The 19,101-nt window shown below is 37.0% G+C and overlaps 1 protein-coding gene across 2 annotated transcripts in view; it reads left to right on the plus strand.

Annotated features, from left to right (window-relative positions):
* DISP1 (dispatched RND transporter family member 1) overlaps positions 1 to 19,101 on the plus strand; it is a 182,211-nt gene that overhangs the window by 88,022 nt on the left and 75,088 nt on the right. Inside the window, exon 1 of one of the 2 annotated variants that reach the window (XM_006171972.3) lies at positions 17,890 to 18,015. The exons of the other annotated variant lie outside the window; for it this stretch is intronic. The gene's annotated coding sequence lies outside the window, so the exon portion shown is untranslated. Of the gene's footprint in view, positions 1 to 17,889; positions 18,016 to 19,101 lie in introns of those variants that run through there. 2 annotated transcript variants of the gene reach the window in all.

Consider the following 19,101-nt stretch of genomic DNA (forward strand, 5'->3'; position numbering starts at 1 on the left):
AAAAAAAAAAAAAAAAAAAGAATGAGAGCAAAATTAAGAAATTTTTACACATGTAAAAATAAGAGTACCATTTACATAACTCTCCAGGAGAAATATTAAAAGATAAACTTAGCAAGAAGAAAAGTTGCCCCAGAAGGAAGACATGAAGTTAGAAAATAATACTGAAATTGATTTAATATATATGGGAGTTATTTCTTGTCTTTGAGAATATGTGATCATATCTTAAACTGTGACAATAAATTTTCCTTTTAATTTTCTATAACATGTGTGTGCTCACAGAAGAGAGAGAGTAAGCAAGTTTACCCCTTGAGGAAATAGCCACATCACAATTCCCTCTCTTCCGTTTCTCCTTCCAGGATTTTGCACACACACTCACATGTGCCTAATGGGTTTTTTCAAGCTGCTGGGTCCTGGATTCTAACCATGTGGTTAGCCAAATGGGATCCAGCCCCCTCCCAACCACCATGGCACAGACTGGCCCCTTTGCATTGACTTAATTCAACAAAGATGTAGGCCCCCTGAGACACTGCAGGTATCCAGTATATTCAATATATGACCTTATTGTTAGGTAATCCAAAATGAGAATGATCTCAGTGAGTACGATGCAGCTTTGCCAATCTCATAGGAGGCTGTGCACTGAAAAGGAGCAATGCGAGTTTGTTGTGTGAAGGTAGTAGAGTTCAAGGCTCATTTTGGGAGTTGTTTTATCAGGCTGAGGGTTTATGTAAGAGTGACTGGGAGGTTCTTTTAAACTTTTTGGAACCCTTCTTATAGGGAGTATCTATATAGAGAAAAATGAGATGACATCCTTTTTAGCTGACTTTTTTTTTTTAATCTAGGTAAACTCTAGTACTGGGTTGTCAGAAAAGTCATGATACATTTTTACATAGAAGAACATAGAAAAATACATCATGACTTTTCTGACAAACCGATAATTTGTTTTCTCTAATGAGTAGAAACATATTTCTTTAATAAGTTAAGAGTAACTGATTTGGGTGCTTTCCCTTTTTTGGTAAAAATGCTATCTTCTCCAACTGTGTTCTCTTTAATGGTTAGTTTAGAGCAGGGGTCCCCAACACCCAGGCCATACTGGTCTGGGGTGTGTTAGAAGCTGGGCTGCATAGCAGGGGTGAACAGTGAGGTGAGTGAGCCGAATTCCATCTGTATTTACAGCCACTTCCCATCATCTTCTCTCAGATCACCAGCATTTGATCCTCAAAGGAGCTCCCATCTTGTTGCACGAAAACAAGCTCAGGGCTCCTACTGATTCTGCATTATAGTGAGTTGTATAATTATTTCATTATATATTACTATGTAATAGAAATAAAATACACAATAAATGTAATGGGCTTGGATCATCCTGAAACCACCCCTCCCCGCCACTAATCCATGATTTGTCTTTCACAAAACTGGTCAAATGTAATGGGCTCGGATCATCCTGAAACCACCCCTCCCCGCCACCAATCCATGATTTGTCTTTCACAAAACTGGTCCCTTGTGCCAAAACGGATGGGGACCACTGGTTTAGAGCATTTGAAAAACTATCTCCTTGTGCTATATTAACTATGGTTAAAACCTGTTTTCCTATTGTTCCTTAGAACTTAGAATAAAGGCTCACTAGATATTAGTATGAAGTAAGTGTTATCATAGTATCAGAGAGAATCTTCTATAAGCCAAAACTTATTGCTGCTGCTAGTTTGAGGCGCTTAGGAGGCAAGAGTATCTTTGCACCAAAGAACTGGGAGAATTTGGCATTTATTTTGCTTCAAGTATGAGACTATGTAGAGCAAAGATTAAGGAATTCTCAAAGGAGGAGTGGCTTTTGGTGCCTTTTTTGTCTTTCACAGATGGAAGAAATTATTGTAATGAGGGAGTGAGGTGGTGGATGCCAACTCGAAAAATAACAAAGAAGGCGCGTGCAGTGGCAGCAGTCGGCACACGTGATCTTTGTGAAAGGCCAAAGGAACCTGGCTCCTATCTTTGGGATTCCCAGAAATCCCCTATTTTTCATAAGCTCTTACTGATGTGCTTTTAACCAAGTTCCTGAATATCCAGAATTATAATGCATAATGCGTGCTTTGGGGTTATAAGAAGAAGAAAAAAAAAAAAAAAGATCAAGAAGATCCACAGTTTGCAAGAGGGCTTGGTCATGTCTTTGTGAGTAGTCATTCTAGGTATATGTAGTATTACAGTGTTCTCCTTTGTGTTTTTTCCTCCCCCTTAACTGTCTTAGAATCCAGATTACTATTCTGTATCAGATTATAGCATACAACACCTACTTTTCCTTCTCACTTACCTACCTATTTTCGGTGTTGTGTTTTCTCCTCCCCCTCAGTTTCCTACTTTCCCCTCAGATTCCCTCAGTTTCTTCGTTGGTTCTTCCCCATTATTTGATGTACACGTCATACATTTATCACCCTGATACTACTTCTGGCTATTTTCCATTTCCTACGTCCCATTTACCATTTGCCTTCTGTGACTTCCTTTTCTCGTTATTCTGTTTGCCTTAGTTTCCTCAGATGTTGAACTCTTAAAGGGGTTTCTTCAAGTCTCATTATAGGGGGTTGACTCATCGAGCCATCAAAGTGTTCTTTTTAAACTCTAATTTATTTTCAGAGCTTATTAGATAGCAGAAAAATAGAAGCCAATCACAGTATGTCCTTAAGCATCAGTAAACTTTTGCTGAACTTATTTGGTTATTTGAGGTTTCACTGAAGAATGTGAACAAGAAAAATAGCACAGTAATGGGGACACACTTTCATGTCTGAGTATTGCCATGTGACAGAGTGGGAGTAAGAATGAGGCATAGTTGCCATATGCAGCGATATGATCTCGGGGTATGGGACAATTTGCATGACTCTCAACCTGCATGATGAGACATTTATAGCAAGAGTGCTAAAACAAAAACAAACACCTCATACTTAAATAAACTTCTAATTGTATTTTATTGGCATGAAGTAAAAATAGTGACTGGGACCTATTACATTAAAAAGGGTTATTTTGATGAGAGAAGTAGGCTTCCCTGCCTGCTTCTGTGCTACTTGGTAGTCACTTAAAGGCTTTCAAATATTTTCCTGTGAAATGAATAGAAACAAGATATAAAATTAAGACTGAATTTTTTTTAAAATGTTAAGGAGTTAAGCAAATAAATTGTTTTATTTTTCATGAATAAGATAATTGACTTTCATATAGCAAAATATTAGCTTATCTGTGCCAGTATAGAGTGGGGATATCACTATTAGACTCAAATGATCCAAAATATTTTGAGTTAGATTATTTGAAAAAAATGAGTCATGAAACATTAAAATGACTCATACTATATTTCCCTTGTAATCATTCTTTATTTGCTTAGCAATACAATGTTATCTTTGTGGGACCAACAGTTGGAGTAGCGGCTATGTCTCTGGACTCCCATGTAGTCAACTGTGGTTTGAGTCCCGGACCCGGTGGCTTAAACTCACGCTGGTGCCGTGTGAGTGCGTGCCGAAGATTCCAAGAGAAGAATGGAAGAGAAGGGATTGCGGCGTGGCCATCCTCCCCTGGGGGGTGATTTCTCGCTTTCTGTCTGTCTCTCTCTGTCTTTCTGGCGAGTGAACGCACCTTGTAGCAAAAACCTCTCAAAAAAAATAAAAAAGATGTTATCTTTGATAGGTTCCCCTTTTCTCTTAATCTGCTTTTGCTACTTTTTGTCTTTAAAGAAAAGTTGCAATATACTAACATTAAATATTCAGTAAAGGAGTAGATAAAAAAATAGGATCCTATTAGCCCTTATCTTTGAGATAACTTTAATAAAATTTTAAATTGAAATATCCTTTGTTTGATACACTCTAGACCCAAGTGAGGATAATCTGTTTTATTCCCAGATTTGTTCTTGAGAGTGGAAACAGTTCTTTGTTTTTTTCTTTTTCCAAATACATTAGAAACAACAACAACAAAAATAAGTAATGTCTGCTTATGTAAATAATACTGATTTCTTAATGTAAAATATATTTTATATAAGCTATATAAATGTATATTTAAATTAAAATATGTAAAATGTATTTATATAGTACATATATATGTATATATATTATTATTTTTTTAACCAAGCTTCCATAAGCTTTTTCTGATGCCAGGTGATTCAAAGGAAATTATTAAAATCTTTAGGTTGTTTAAAATTCCTTGCTTCTCTATTTGAAGTTGGTCTTGATCAAAGTGACCAGGATTTACATTTTTAAAAGAAACTTGTTAAAAATAAAAACTCTTTTAGGGGCACTTGAGCAAATATTCAGTTGAACTTTTAAATATAGTACCAGAATCTAGAAGTAACTGTCTATTATTATATGCAAATTTAATTGCCTTCCAAAACATATTATATCAAAGGGATATTCATCTTATGCTTTAAAGCTGAGTTCAGAAAATAATTTTTTGTGTGTGACTTGGTGAGGTATGTTATTACTAATTTGGATTGCAAGTTTTCTTAGGAACTGTTCAAGGGGCTTTGTCTTCAAAAACAAGAGGACATGGGCAACATGACCTTACCTCATTTTTTTTTTTTGGAGAGGTTTTTGCTATAGGGCACGTGTGCTTGCCGGAAAGACAGAGAGAGACAGAGAGACAAAAAGTGAGAAATCACCCCCCCCGGGGGCATGGCCACGCCATAATCCCTTCTCCTCCATTCTCCTCCCAGGATCTTGGGCACACATGCACACATGCCAGCGTGAGTTTAAGCTATCGGGTCCAGGACTCGAACTGCGGTCGACTACGTGGGAGTCCAGCGACATAGCCATTACGCCACCTGCTGGTCCCAGACCTTACCTGATTTATTACTATTCTCACCTTCCTAATGTTTTGTTCATTTACCCTCTTGAAAAGGACATAAGTAGTTTATCACTGTGAGACCAGGGACTGCAGACACTGTTAATGATAAATATCAGACCATCCCCCCAAGAGGTATAGCGAGAGAGCCTGTAAAACCTAGCCCTTGAGTGTCAAAAGACATGAAGAACTTAGGATCATCACAGCAAAGGCGAGCCTCTTTCATGTTCTCCCGGCTTTCTGGAATCTGAGTTCAGCTATAGTTTTCCTGGACCCTGTCTCTGAGTGCCTTCTGTGGGCATATCACTATAAACAGTTTGTGTCATCACAAGTAAAATCTGATTGGGAAAAACAGTTATTTCAAAAAGTTATGCTTCTTTGATGCAAATGAAGGACCATTTTAGCTCTCTGCAAGATTAGAGATCTGTGACAGTTACACTTACTGGTATGTAGGGGATCTGAGCTTGATCCTTCATGCTGGATTTGATTCCTTGCAGAGTCAGCAGGGTGCGGACATGTATTACCAAGGCATTGGACTTGGCAGAGGAAGGAATACTGCATTGCTGACGGCCCCACAGGGATGGGAAGGGGGAGTGCATCGTGTTCCTTCGTTGTGGTTGAGGGCTTTGTTGTCTGTAATGCGTAAGGGAATGTGACTTGAGGGTATTAAGTAGAGTACATACTTAGGAATTCTTGGTTACTGACAAAGATGTCCAAGAAACAAAAACTGTTTGGGTGACTAACCAAGGCAAATGCCTTAACTTAGGAAGAAAACATAGAACTTACTAATTGTTTTTCTCTGGCTCTTCCATTTTTTTTTTTCCTCCAGTTTTCATTATCTTATATAAGACACATTCGTGATTTTTGCCAAGTCTAAATACTGAGTATCACTAATAACGTTGTGATAAGTATCTCTTTTCTGTTTAATTTTAAGGCAAAAGGTCCTTTTAGTGATAACCTGTCACTAACAAAACTTAAAATGCTAAGATGATGACTTGCTTAGTAAATCAAAATAGTTTCCTGCTGCTAATAATTATATAAGCCCATTTTTTTGTTACTTTGTAATCAACGTATCAGAATGCCTAGCTCCCTTTCCTTTCTTTTTGAATTGTTATTACCAAAGGGCACATGCACTTACCAGAGAAATGGAGAGATAGAGAGGAACCTTCCCTTCCCATTGGCCACAGTCATGACATAATCCTTTTTCCTCTGCTCTTCCATGCTGTCAGGATTTTGGTCACATACTCATACACTCTTCTTGTTTTTCAAGCTGCCAGGGCCAGGATTCAAACCAGTCAGCCAAGTGGGTTCCAGCTCTCTATGCACAGTGCTTAGCAATTAAGTTATGGGACTGGGCCACTCATCTCCTTTGGCGTTTCTTTGCTTACAAATTGCTTTGTTGTAAAGCAGTGCCTGTTACCTATTGACCATAGTAGTTTTTATTCTAAGATTAGGTTATGATTTCTATTATAAAGGAATAGAAGTATTTTCTTTTTTTTTAGAGAGAGATTTTTGCTATCAGGTGAGTGCATTTGCCAGAGAGCGAGAGAAAGAGACAGACAGATAGACAGACAGAAAGTGAGGAATCCAATCCCCCTCTGGGGGGATGGGCATGCCTCAATTCGTTTTCCTTCATTCTCCTCTCAGGATCTTGGGCACACATGCACATGTGCCTGGCATGAGGTTTAAGTCACTGGGTCCGGAACTTGAGCCACAGTCGACTACGTGGGAGTCCAGCGATGTAACCATTATGCTATCTGCTGGTCCCAGGAATAGAAGTTACATTATATTAGCTATAATTATAGTTATTTCCTCCTTATAGTTTTATCAGAAATTTTCTGATCCTGTTTGAGTGCCTGGAACAGGCCAACAGACAAACCCATGGATTTTTCTTCTCAAAGATAGTTTAAGGTGGTTCAAGTTGTGGCAGGCTTTATCTAGCCCCAGTTGTAACATTCGGGGTCTTTTGTGGGTGGAGTATGTGGTGTAGCAGCACACATCACAGCACACCTATGGTGACTTGATACAGGCATTGGGACAGCTACCGTGTTGTATCCACACTTCACAACACCGGGACTGGAAAGTTTACTGACCTGCGCCCAGGAGGTCCATTCTGTGTGACAGCCCACAAAAGACATTTGAGAATGATCAGTCAACTAGGACTTGCCTTCTTGGCTTTCAGCATTGGCATTTGCCATGAATGTGAGAAACATAGCTTGGTCTGGAAGAGACTGATCCTGGAGCACAACCGTCGTGGGATTTTCTTTTCAGTGTTTTTGAAGTGGTGTTTGCTGAGTTTAGTGACATGCTGCCCTTAAATATGTAGCCCTTTACCTTCTATGACCTAATTCCTAAGGGTGTCCCATTTATAGACATATTCTTTCAACCAGGCCTATGGTTTCAGCCTAACAACACTGCTATGTTGAAATATTTTAAAAGGTTTTTTCGAGGCCTAAGTAAAATACTTGAGCATATTTCTCATAAACTAAGATTCTGATATGAATAAATGTCTTTACTCCTTTCTCATTGCTTTATTTCTTATCTTTTTACAGTCATCTTGAAGAATTTCATTTCATATAAACAAACTTCTAAAGCCAGATATAGCATGACATTCATAATTTTGAACTGTTTGAACTTCTGAATAACTAATGCTTGTGTTTTCATCATATAAAACAACTCCCTCTACATTTGTAAAATTCTTAACCCTAATGTCTTCTATCTTAGAGTTTGGATAGTTCAGGGTTCTTTCCTTGCCAAAAGTAATATTATCACATATTACAAGAAGTATAAATAATAAAGCGGGATTTGAATTTTTATGTGCTTTTTTCCATACAGCTTCATTTTATATCCAAGAATGTGATACGTCACAGTATTGCTTAATTTAAACCTTTAGCAATGAGACAGGTGTTTGTTTGCATTTAACAGTTTATTTTCCTATAAAGTCTAACTTGGAAAATTAACTTACGTGTGTCTTTATTTCATGACATGAGGAAAGTGTAACTTTCCCCGTAAGTACATGATGTTTGACTGACGGAAAGTTTCACTTCATTAGTCATAACCCTCTCAATATATGCATAACATATTCATTTATGTTCATTTTCAGTTTGGTAACAATACAACTGAAACCATTAAGAGAATGTTCTAATTAGATTAGTGTCAAGACATAGTGGTCTTCGTTCTTGAAGGAGATCTCTTGCCAAGGGTTTCTGTTGTAAAAGTAAAATATCTCATTTTGAAATCCTATATTGCAAACCAAAAATATTTTGGGAACTCTCCAAAGCCTGTGGATGTATTATGCTTTGCTTTTAAATCATTGCACTTCACAAGATTATATTCTGAGATGATCTAGTTATTTTGTTATGGCTGAAATAATTCAGCTTGTTTTTGGTATAAAACTATCAAATCTGAGCTTTCTGTCCTCCCCTAAAACATAACATTATACTTTGTGTGGGAGAAAAAGATATTGTTAAAGACAAAATGTCCACCCAAATTCCGGTGTGAAACCTATAATAAACTGACTTGCTTGAGTTTTCACATTTAAAATATATCCTTCCCCCTGGTAGAACTATTATCAGTTGTGTACAGTACAATGTAATGTTCAGTGTTGAAAAGATCACTGTGTGTATATCCATGATACAATTTTTACACACTGTATGAGTGCTTTGAAAAAATCATACTAGGGCCAACTGGTGGCATGGTGGTTAAGGCAGTTGGATCCCACCTGGGTGACTGTGTGGTTCAAGATCTGGAGCCATAGTTTGAAAGATATGCCAGACATGTATGCATGTGGGCCCAAAATCCTAAGGGAAGACTGGAGAAGGAATTTTGGCAAGGCCATCCCCCCCACCCCAATGGGGTGCTTTTTTACTTTCCCTCTCTGTCTCTCCGAGAAGCACGCATGCCCCATAGCAAAAAAAACTAAATACAAAAGGAAGAAAAAAAAAAGCCATATTAAACCCTACAGAAATCTGCAGTGACTATATGTAAACCAGAAATCACAATAAATATGCAAACCCAAAAATACAGAATTGAGTAATTAAAAAAAAAAAAGTGCTAAAAGCATTAGCAGTTACAAAAGAAGGTTTATTTATTGATTGATTTTAATTGCCAGAAGGCACATGCAGTCACCAAGGAGAGAGAGAAAAAAAGAAAATACATCCTGCCTCATGACCCCAGTGGAACTAACTCATACCACACCCTTTCTCCTCCATTCACCTACCCTTTCAGGAGCCAGGGGCATGGACTCACACATGCCCAGCTTGTTTTTGAAGCCCCTGGAATGGGATTCCAATTGCAGTTGGCTGTCTGAGATCCAGTTCTTTACGTACGACCCTTGAATACTACGCTATGGGGCTGGCCCAAGGGCATGTATGCTCACTAGAGAGAGACAGAAGGAAAGGGCAAAATCACCCCTGGGAGAGTGGCAATGCTGCAGTCCCTTTTCTTCCATTCTCCTCTCAGGATTTTGTGCACACACACACATGTGCCCAATGTGTTTTTCAAGCTGCCAAGTCCAGGACTCGAACCACCAAGTAGGCCATATGGTATCCAGCACCTTAACCACCATACCACCTGCTGGCCTATGAACCCAAAGTTTTTAAATAGTAATTCTTTGGTTAGGTGAAGGAAGGCTGGTATTTTTGCTTTTTATTTTAAACATTGAATAGTCAGTTTTCTTTTTTTTTTTTTCCCACAGAAAAGTAAAAGATTATCTTTTGTCTAAAATCTACTGATGTCTCTGATTTTTACTTTAAAATATATACCTCATTTCTGATCTCTTAAAATTTTGGTAGTATATAGATTAGTATTAAGTAAATCTCATTCTCTATGCTCAAAATAATTTCTATATTATTGATAAAAATCCATGTAATTGCCTAGTTTTTAATTGAATCAAGAGAAGGATATAGTGAATAAAAACTAAGATTCTCCACAATTCAATTATTTCCAAGACACTTTATCACAGAAATAGTATTTGCTAAAATTAGATCAACTGGCAAGTTTACAGAAAGTCTATAGGCTATTACCTTTAATGGCTTATTTTGTGGGCAAACTTATTTATTTTCATTGTTTAACAATAGTTCTGTGACTGCCAAGAAAATCCTACCTTAGAAACAAAACAAGATGAAATGTTAAAAACTGTCCAAGAACAAGCTTGTTAGCTTCTGGGCTGTCCTCTACTGAGTTAGAGAAAAGCTTGAAAAAACAATTCCTGTTAGTCCTTATTATTCAGTAGCAGTTGATTATTCAGAATAAAAAAGCAGAGAATATTGCAACATGTTGCAGCCATACTTAAATTATATTGAGTCTTGGCTATTCTTATTCTTACAGCCATATTGCCCCCTGGAGCCCATATAAATCAATAGGAAAGCAGGATTTTGTATACTGGATTTTGTTTTGCAGGCCACATTTCAGTACTAAATTTACTCTGTTCAATAAAGTATATATAATAGGAACAAATTATAATTCATTCAGTAAACATTTATCATGTAAAATATTTGATGCAGTGCATAATATAATGTCCTTTTATACCCTTTCTAAGGGATAGAAGGATGATGCTAATAGAGTCTGAGCCTTTTCATGTGGGTCAAGATGGTAAAAAAAAGAGATACAAATGACTGATAAGAAAAGAAAAAAAAACCACATAGACATGTGTCAAGGGCTGTAACAGAGATCTCAGGGTTATATAACTTAGATTAGGATGAGAGAATTTCTGGCTTAGGTACTCAGCAAAGGTTTTATGGAAGGCATGCTATTTGCCAGGTGTGGTAAGGAATGGATGGGCTTGTAGCAGTTGGAAATATGAACAAAGGTCATTGCTGGTAGAAGGGCTAGAGTAAGCATGAGGATATGTGTGCAGGCTTCTTAGGAATAAATGCAGTTGTTTGGCAAGGACATTGAGTGGGATGGGAAAGGGCCCAGATGGTGGAGGGTTTTGACGCCACCTAAGATATTTACTTTACTAAATAGGCATGGAGCACCCGGACTGGAGAGAGCTTGATCAGATCTCTCTCTCATGTTGATAAATCTAGAAGCTCTATTTTGCTCCACTGGAAAAGTAGGAAACTGTAGATAAGGTTACGTCTATTAGGCTGTTGCAGTAATTCAGTGGAAAGTTAAGCTAAGAAAGTAGCAGAGGGAATGTGATGGAAAGGATGGGTATATGTGACAATGGCCAACACTTGAGAATGAACGAACCAGGATGCACAGTGGTGTAAAGATCAAAGGTGACCTACCTCAAGATACAGCACAAATGAAGTGCTCAATAAGTTAAGTGAAAATTTGGAGTTTACTTGACAGAGTGGGTAGAAATAGGGAAAACAAGTTATTTGTGGATGATGAGATCATTTATATTTTAGAATACTGAGTTTGAGCTGCTGGCAGGACATACATACTGAAATGTCCCAAGACAGTAGAAGCTGCAGAAATAGAATGTAGACTAGAAACTGAATGTGATATAGTCAGGAAACAGAGCAGAAAGGACAAAGGACAAAACTCTTGGATATTGCTCAGCATTTAGAATAATACAATTAAGGGGATCTGGCAAGAAAATGGAATAGAGGTTAAAGAGGTAGAAAATGTTGGAAATTGAGCATGGAAAAAGGAGTATTACCAGCAAGGTTGGGTAATTAAGAACTGTAAAGAAAATGGGTATTGAGAAAGGACCATTGAATTTCATTTTCAGAGTTAGCAGTTGGTGGGTTCTGTTGTGAGCAGTGAAAGAATGAGATGGGAGGAGGCTCGATTATCATCTGGCAGTGAAAGGGTAGACTAAGGACTAGCAGACCAAGGGAAGGGAATTTTTTAGACCAGGAGAAAAACCAAACATTTTTTGTAAGTAGATAAAGGTGTTGGCAAAGAAGTAAGGATGAGGATGGACTTGAGGGAGAATGAGACAGTAAGGAAATGGGATGGTACAGAGCCAAGCCGTGCTGTGTGCTGTGCGGTGAAACTACGACGACCGAAGTTCTCTCTGCACCATCGCATTGGGGGGCCACCAGCCACATGTGGCTGTGGAGCATTCGAAACGTGGTGCCTAGTGCAACTAAAGCACTAAAGTTTTATTTTATTTAACGTGAAATATTTTAAAATTTAATAGCCACATGTGGCTCCTGGCTACCTTACTGGGAACGAAGATCTAGTATGTAAGTAAGTAATTCAGGAAAGAGGGTCAGACATTGTGAGAGATTAGCTGGAGGTAGAGTTAGTGTTTGAAGAAACCCATGATTGCATAGTTTCATTCTTTTTCATAAAATAGAAGCATTATTTCCTGAGAGGCTTGAGGTAGGGAGCATGGGAACGACACTCGGTAGTCCCTGTGGGCCTTTCCAGGGGAGAACCAATGCTAGGCAGGAAGGGTCACAGCAGCATTGAGAGACCTCCAGAGAGGAGAATGTACATTTTCAAATTTTCAACAGGAAATGAGATGAGAAATAAGCCATAAGATTAAGAAATGTCACAGAAAAAATAATGTAAAGCACTCTGTAGAAAAAGATGTGTATAGTAATATCTTTAATGGTCATGTACTACATGCATTCTTTCAAAAACAATGTTATGAGTTATAAAGATGTACAATCATGAAGTACAAGTTTTAAAAATATAAATTAAAAAAGGTTGTAAGGTGAGCGGAATATGCAGGACTGTTGGGCTTATTTCCAATTCATAGAAAGGGATATCAGTGTCCTGTGATTTATTTATTTATTTAGCTCTAATTCTCTTACAACGTGGTCTTTGCTCTAAACTTACTAACTGAATTTTGAGTAGTCTTTCTTTCTTTTCTTTCCTTTTTTTTTTTTTTTTTTGAGAAATTTCTGCTATAGGGTGTGTATGCTAGTTGGAGAGACAGAGAGAAAGCAAAAAATCACACCATGTGGGGATGGCTATGCTGTAATCCCTTCTCATTCATTCTCCTCTCAGGATTTTGGGCATTCATGCACACATGCCAGCATGAGTTTCAAGCCTCTGGGTCTGGGATTTGAACCACAGTGGTCCATGTGGGAGTGTGTAGCAACTTAACTGTTCGCCATCTCTGTTGGTCCCTAGTCTTTCTTTTCTTAACTAATCCAAATTTGAATAGTAAAACTGGAATTTATTTGATCTCTTTACAGTAGTATCCCAGTTCATAGAAACTGAATTCAGAGCCAGGAGGGACCTGTGAGATGGTCTCATCTGTTTGGATTTTGTAGTTAAGAGACTACTGGAGTAAATGACCAGTTCAAGATGACATGACCCGTGTGAGTGATAGTACTGAGGCTGTACTTCAAGTCCCCACTGATTCTTGTACTGGCCTATACGCTGTGTGGTATAGTGTTCTGGTCTGAGATCTTCAGTGGGAATCTAAAAATGTGTACTCCGGAAACATTAAAATACAGTATGGACTGGGAAGAAATGTTCACGTATTGAAATGTTCACTTTGTAAGCTAAATAATGTGATTGAATGTATAAAAAATTTTTTAAAATACAAAAGAAATTACACTTAAAAATATTAAAATGAGAAGCAGTGGTTCCAATGTCATGGCTTAGACAGAAAATAAGCCTGATAAGATAAAATGTACATTTTTTTAAAGTTCAAACACTTTAATTAATCACAGTAAATCGTAATCATATATTAAAAAAAAGAAACAGTATTCTACTGTCTACCTAAGACCACAGTTTACTTAGGCATAGTTGTTTTGACATTTCAACCAAGAAGAAAGATAAATAGACACTATTTCTCCATGTTGATCAAAATTTGGAATTCCATTTTGGACTATGTTCAGCTGAGAACAAGTTTATTAATCAGCAGCTATTTTTTTCTTCACTTTTTAAGAAGTTCTAAGTGTTGTGCCTCTCCTGCCAGCAATGGCCTCTCTTCTCCCTTCTTTGTACTCTTTTGTCTTCCTAATAATGAAGAAAGAAATCTAAATAACATGATATAAGAAAAAAATAAAAATGAATCATTTTCAGAGGATATTTGAACTTTGTAATGTCTCAAGCAGTTTCCTTTTCCATCTAAGTAATATATTGAGAAACATACTGAAGTGATTGGAACGAATCCAGTCTGTTTTTTAGAAAGTAATAATATATTCCATGTGACAGTACCAGCAATGTACTTGAACCTGGACTCCACATTTTTAAATAGACATACCAACCAGTAATTTTGCTAAACAATGTATGTGAGAATTTACAAGTTTGTAAGTTGGAAGTGTTCAGGTTTTTGGTTTCTGTGATACTTTTTAGGTTTCTGCCATAGGGTGTGTGTGCCTGCTGGAGAGAGACAGAGACAGTGAGAGGGAAAGTGAGAAATCACTCCCCTCCCCCAGGAAGGGTGGTCATGCCACATCCCTTTTCCTTCGTTCTCCTCCTGGGATTTTGGGCATGCACGTACACATGACCAGCATGTTTTCAAGTCACCATGTATGGGACTCATTGTGATGACCATATGGAAGTCCAGCACCTTAACCACTATACCACCCGATGGCCCCCTGGTTTCTGAAATACTTTAACTAATGTTAGGAGTTTCTTGAAGTAATTTATGGGATCAACAACTCTAAAATCTTTGCTTACATTTCTTGCAAATATAAGCACAGAGAAATGAGACTAATGAATAAACGAAACAAAAGTACTGCTCAGATGATCAAAGAATGTTCAGATACCTTTATTTTCTTTTTAATTCTTTAATTCCTTTTGCCTTGGAAAGTTTTTGGCATTATAATACTCCATGCTATATATATGGGCTCTGTTTCAGGTAAATTTAGGAAATACAGAGTTGACAGGTACTTTTCCTACCCTGCAGAAAGGATCTTAGACATTGTCTTAACACAGTAGTTCTTAAAATGTAGGTCCCAGACCAGTGGAATCAGCACCACCCAAGGACTTTTTAGAAAAGTAATTTTCTAGCCTTAACCAAGACCTTCAGAATAAGAATTTTGGGGCATGAGACCTAGTAATCTTGGTTTTTCACCAGCCCTGCAGGGAATTCTGGTGTACTTTCAAGAACCAGTCTAGTGGCTCAAACTCTATACCTTCCTTATTTTATTAAATTGAGATAACTCACATACTGAGAAATTCAAAGTTTTTAAGTATACAATTCAGTGGCTTTTAGTGCATTCACAGGTCATGCACCTATCGCTACTAGCAAATTCTAGAACATTTCATCACATAAGAAGAAACTCCATTCCTATAAGCTGTCATTTCCCCATTTCCTTTTCTCACTCCCTAACCCCTGGAAATCACTGATCTACCTTTTGTCTTTATAGATTTTTCATATAAATGGAATCACAATATGTGACCTTCTGTTTCTGGCTTTCATTTAACACAGTGTTTTTAAAGTTCGTCCATGTAATCAGTGTTTCATTGTTTTTGTGACTGAGTAATATTCCTTTTAGATATACCACATTTTGTTTGTTCATTTGTTGGTGAACATTTAAGTTTCTATTTTTTGACTGTTATGGATAATGCTATGAATATTCTCATGCAAATTTTTCTATGAACTTCTGTTTTCAATTTTCCTGAGTACAGTTGATTCTCATTATTTATGGTAGTTAAGTCCATAAAGTTGCAATGCACGCTGAATTAGCAAATACTGAATCATTACTCCTAGAAGAGATGTAAGAGTAGATTCATATGAATCTCTGATGACACATTCATCAATTGATGAGTACATAACCTTGTTTTACATATGTTTCTATGTAATTATATATATAGTTTTTGTTTCTCTTTCTCTTTCTTTTTTTTTTTGGGGGGGGAGGTTTTTTGCTGTAAGTGTAGCACATCCACTTGCCAGAAAGACAGAGAGATACAGAGAGACAGAAAGCGAGAAATCACCCCTGGGGGGGATGGCCATGCAGTGATCCCTTCTCCTCCATTCTCTTGGGATCTTGGGCATGCACACTCATGCACCCGGCGTGAGTTTAAGCCACCGTTCTAGGACTCAAACTGCGGTCGACTACATGGGAGTCCAGCGACATAGCCATTATGCCAACTGCTGGTCCCTCTCTTCCTTTTTGATTGCCAGAGGGCATGTGCACTGGGCAAAGAGAGCAAAAAATGAAGAAAGGATGCTCCAGTGTGGTGTGATCATTCTGCAATCCTTTTTCTTCCATTTCTTCATCCTTTCGGGATTTGGGGCACACACACATTCACCTGGTATGATTTTCAAAATTCGGGGGCCAGGATTCAATCCATGGTTGGCAATGTGGGACTGGCTTCCTTAACAGTTGAACTATGAGATACCTTATCTTACACAAATTACTGATTTGTTAACACTGACCTCATATCTAACACCTTGTAACTCATGCTTGAAAAAGTTTATGAAACACATGTATTTCTAGGGCACATCACAGTCTTTTTTGCACTTAGAAACACTAGGCAGTGCTTAAGCACTATAGTTAGGGAGCATTTTGAACTGTAAAATCACCAACAAAAACTAGAATATGGAAAGCATGGTACTAACTAGATCAAAAGGGGATACTAATTTTCAGTATGACACTGTGCACAAGAGCATTGTCTTGTTTGATCTCAGCTGGATCCTTGTGCTTTTGATAACTCAAAATTTTCACCACTCTCACTCACATGTCTGAATGACGTGAAAACACCAAAAGGATTATTTTGGGGTTACAAATAAATTATAGCAAGTAGATGAATTCACAAATACAGAGGCCCCAACTAGTGAGGATCAACTGTACTTAAGAATGGAATTGTTGGATCATATGGTAATTCTATGTGTAATTATTGGAGGATCCGCTACATGCTTTTTCAGTAGCTATAGCATTTTACATTCCTACCAGCAGGGTACTAAGGGTTCCAGTTTTTCTGTATCCTCAACACACTTTCTGTTTTGTTTCTGTAAATTGTTTTTATAGCCATCCTAGTGGATATGAGGTGGCATCTCATTGTGGTTTTGATGTACATTTTCCTAAATCACTAATGATGTTGAGTATCTTTTCACTTTCCTATTGGCCATTTGTGTATCTTTGTAGGAATGTCAGTTCCAAGATTTTGCCCTTTTTAAAATTGGATTATTTAACTTTTTATTGTAAGAGGGTTTTTGTTTGTTTGTTTGTTTTTAACATATTCTGAATACTAGACCCTTAAATACATGATGTGCAATACTTATTTTCTCCCATTCTGTGAGCTGTTTTAAGTTTCTTAATGTCCTTTGATCTATACTTGTTTTTTATTTTGAGGAGGTCTAATTTTATCAACTTTCTCCCTTTGCTTCTGCTTTTAAAATTTTGAAAGTGCTATCGTTTTTTAATTAATCAGAACATCTTGCTAAAAGAATTGTTTCTACATTTTTACTATTAAACTTATGAGGAGTTAGAGTTCACGGTTTCAATAAATGATCACTTATTTGCTAAGAATATCATTTGTAAGTTTAAAGCATTTGTTTGCAGGTATTTACCAGGATTTTATGTTGTGGTTGTGGGGTTTTACGTACTGACATCACCAGGGCCATACATTTATAGAAGTCAGTGTCAAATTCATTTAACAAACTGCTGTTTTTGTTTAGGAAAATGAAGAAAAACATTTAGGACTGTTTTGACTAATACTTTCCTTTTTTAAAAAGGAAGGCCATGCCTCTTAAAACTATGAACTGTTAAAAAACCTGCCCTCAAAGCAGGGTCTCAGAGTCATTCGTGAAAAAAGCACAAGAATCCCTGGAACTTGGAAATAAACACGATTGGGTGTTTATTTGTGTTAGTTTAAATGTAGTAGCTCTATGTGTCAGAAAACTCAATCTGTAACACTTAAGTTAGGCTAAGCAAGCAAATAATATCAGCTAACATGGCTTTAATCTACTAAGTAACTTAAAATCCAAAAGATCAAAGGAAGTTATAACTAAAAACAGTCGTTCGTGCAATTTCCCTGTAGAAGCAGGAAAAGGCTAGAAATTACATGTCACCTTCATATCCTGGCTTGCTGACCTTGTGCTCAGATCAAGCCCCTCTGTATGCCAGCTGTTACCATTATTAAGACCTTGCCCTGAGGGGTTAAGTAGGAGAAAACTCTCCTGTCCTATAGGAGAGCAAACACTGCAAGTTCCAGCCCCCTAACATGCCTAATTCAAACCGATCTGCATGTGCTTGTCATCCAGTCTGTCCTGCCACTCTGTGGAGCTGCTTTGGCGGACTCATTGCTTTCTGTTGTGCTGTGTTCCTGCAGCCAGTTCAGGCTGTTGCTATTGCAATCATTTGCAGACCAAACTCAGCCAGCGAAGTTTCCTCTTTTAACATCAAGGTAACACATTTGTTCTTGCCTCTTCTATATCTATGAATTTGTTGCTTTGGGAGAATTTATTTCAAAACTGAACTTTGTTTCTAGGATTGTATTTTTAAATTTCCAGCTCATCGTGAATTTTTTTTTTATGTAAACTTGGAACGGCATTTTAATGTGTTAATCTCTTGTGAAGTTTATTTGAATTAGTCTAGCACAGCAAGGTAAGATCAGCTATTTAAGTTTATTAAAATGTGCTTCCTTTATGAAGTTGGAAAGAAGCCTAAGATTTAAAGTAGTTTATCTTATTTTGTAGTTTGAGATTTTTTTATTTACCATCTAAATAAGGAAAAATCAGAAATAAGTGCTTCTATGATTACTAGTTAAAAGAAAAATAAATGTAGAATCATAGGAATCACTTTAATCATTGGTTAGTTAATACCGTAAGAAAATAATAAATTATTAGCAACATCCAAACTGTAAACAGAGGAGTTTGGTGATGAAACCTACTTAGGAACTAAGCTCCAGCAGCCAGTATAAGTCTTAGCAAAATTCCTTTCAAATACATAGCATGGTACACACCCACAAGTTGTACTTGAGTTGATTAAATGTTTCATGCATTGTATATATTTTAATTGTAACTATGTTATGACTGTATTAACTACTTAGAGTACAAGTCAGAATGTATTTGCCATATTAACTTTTGTTTAAAATGAGAATGGATAATTTATATGTGACTAATCATTTGTATGTCACTGACAGAACAATTTAAACTAGTTTAAGTTGTGAAATATTTTTATCTCTGATAATAAAATAAAAGTTTTTTTAAATTAAACAAAAATTGGGTGAAACTGAGGTATTTCCTATGCACCATTGATAAATCTTAAGTCCCTTTCTTCAGTGGTAATGCGAGAAATAGAGAACACACTTTACAATTTGCTAAACATTTTCTGTTACAGAAAGTTATTTTAATTGAAAGAAAACAAATGAGATAGGATTTTTTGAACCCACAATATTAGTTTACATCATAATATTTATAATTTAGAAAATTCTGTTTTCTTTGATGGGTAGGAAATCACCAAACTATGTAAGTACACTCTATACTAGTAA

The sequence above is a fragment of the Tupaia chinensis genome, unplaced genomic scaffold (assembly GCF_000334495.1).
Source record: "Tupaia chinensis unplaced genomic scaffold, TupChi_1.0 Scaffold150175_1, whole genome shotgun sequence".
NCBI lineage: Eukaryota > Metazoa > Chordata > Mammalia > Scandentia > Tupaiidae > Tupaia > Tupaia belangeri.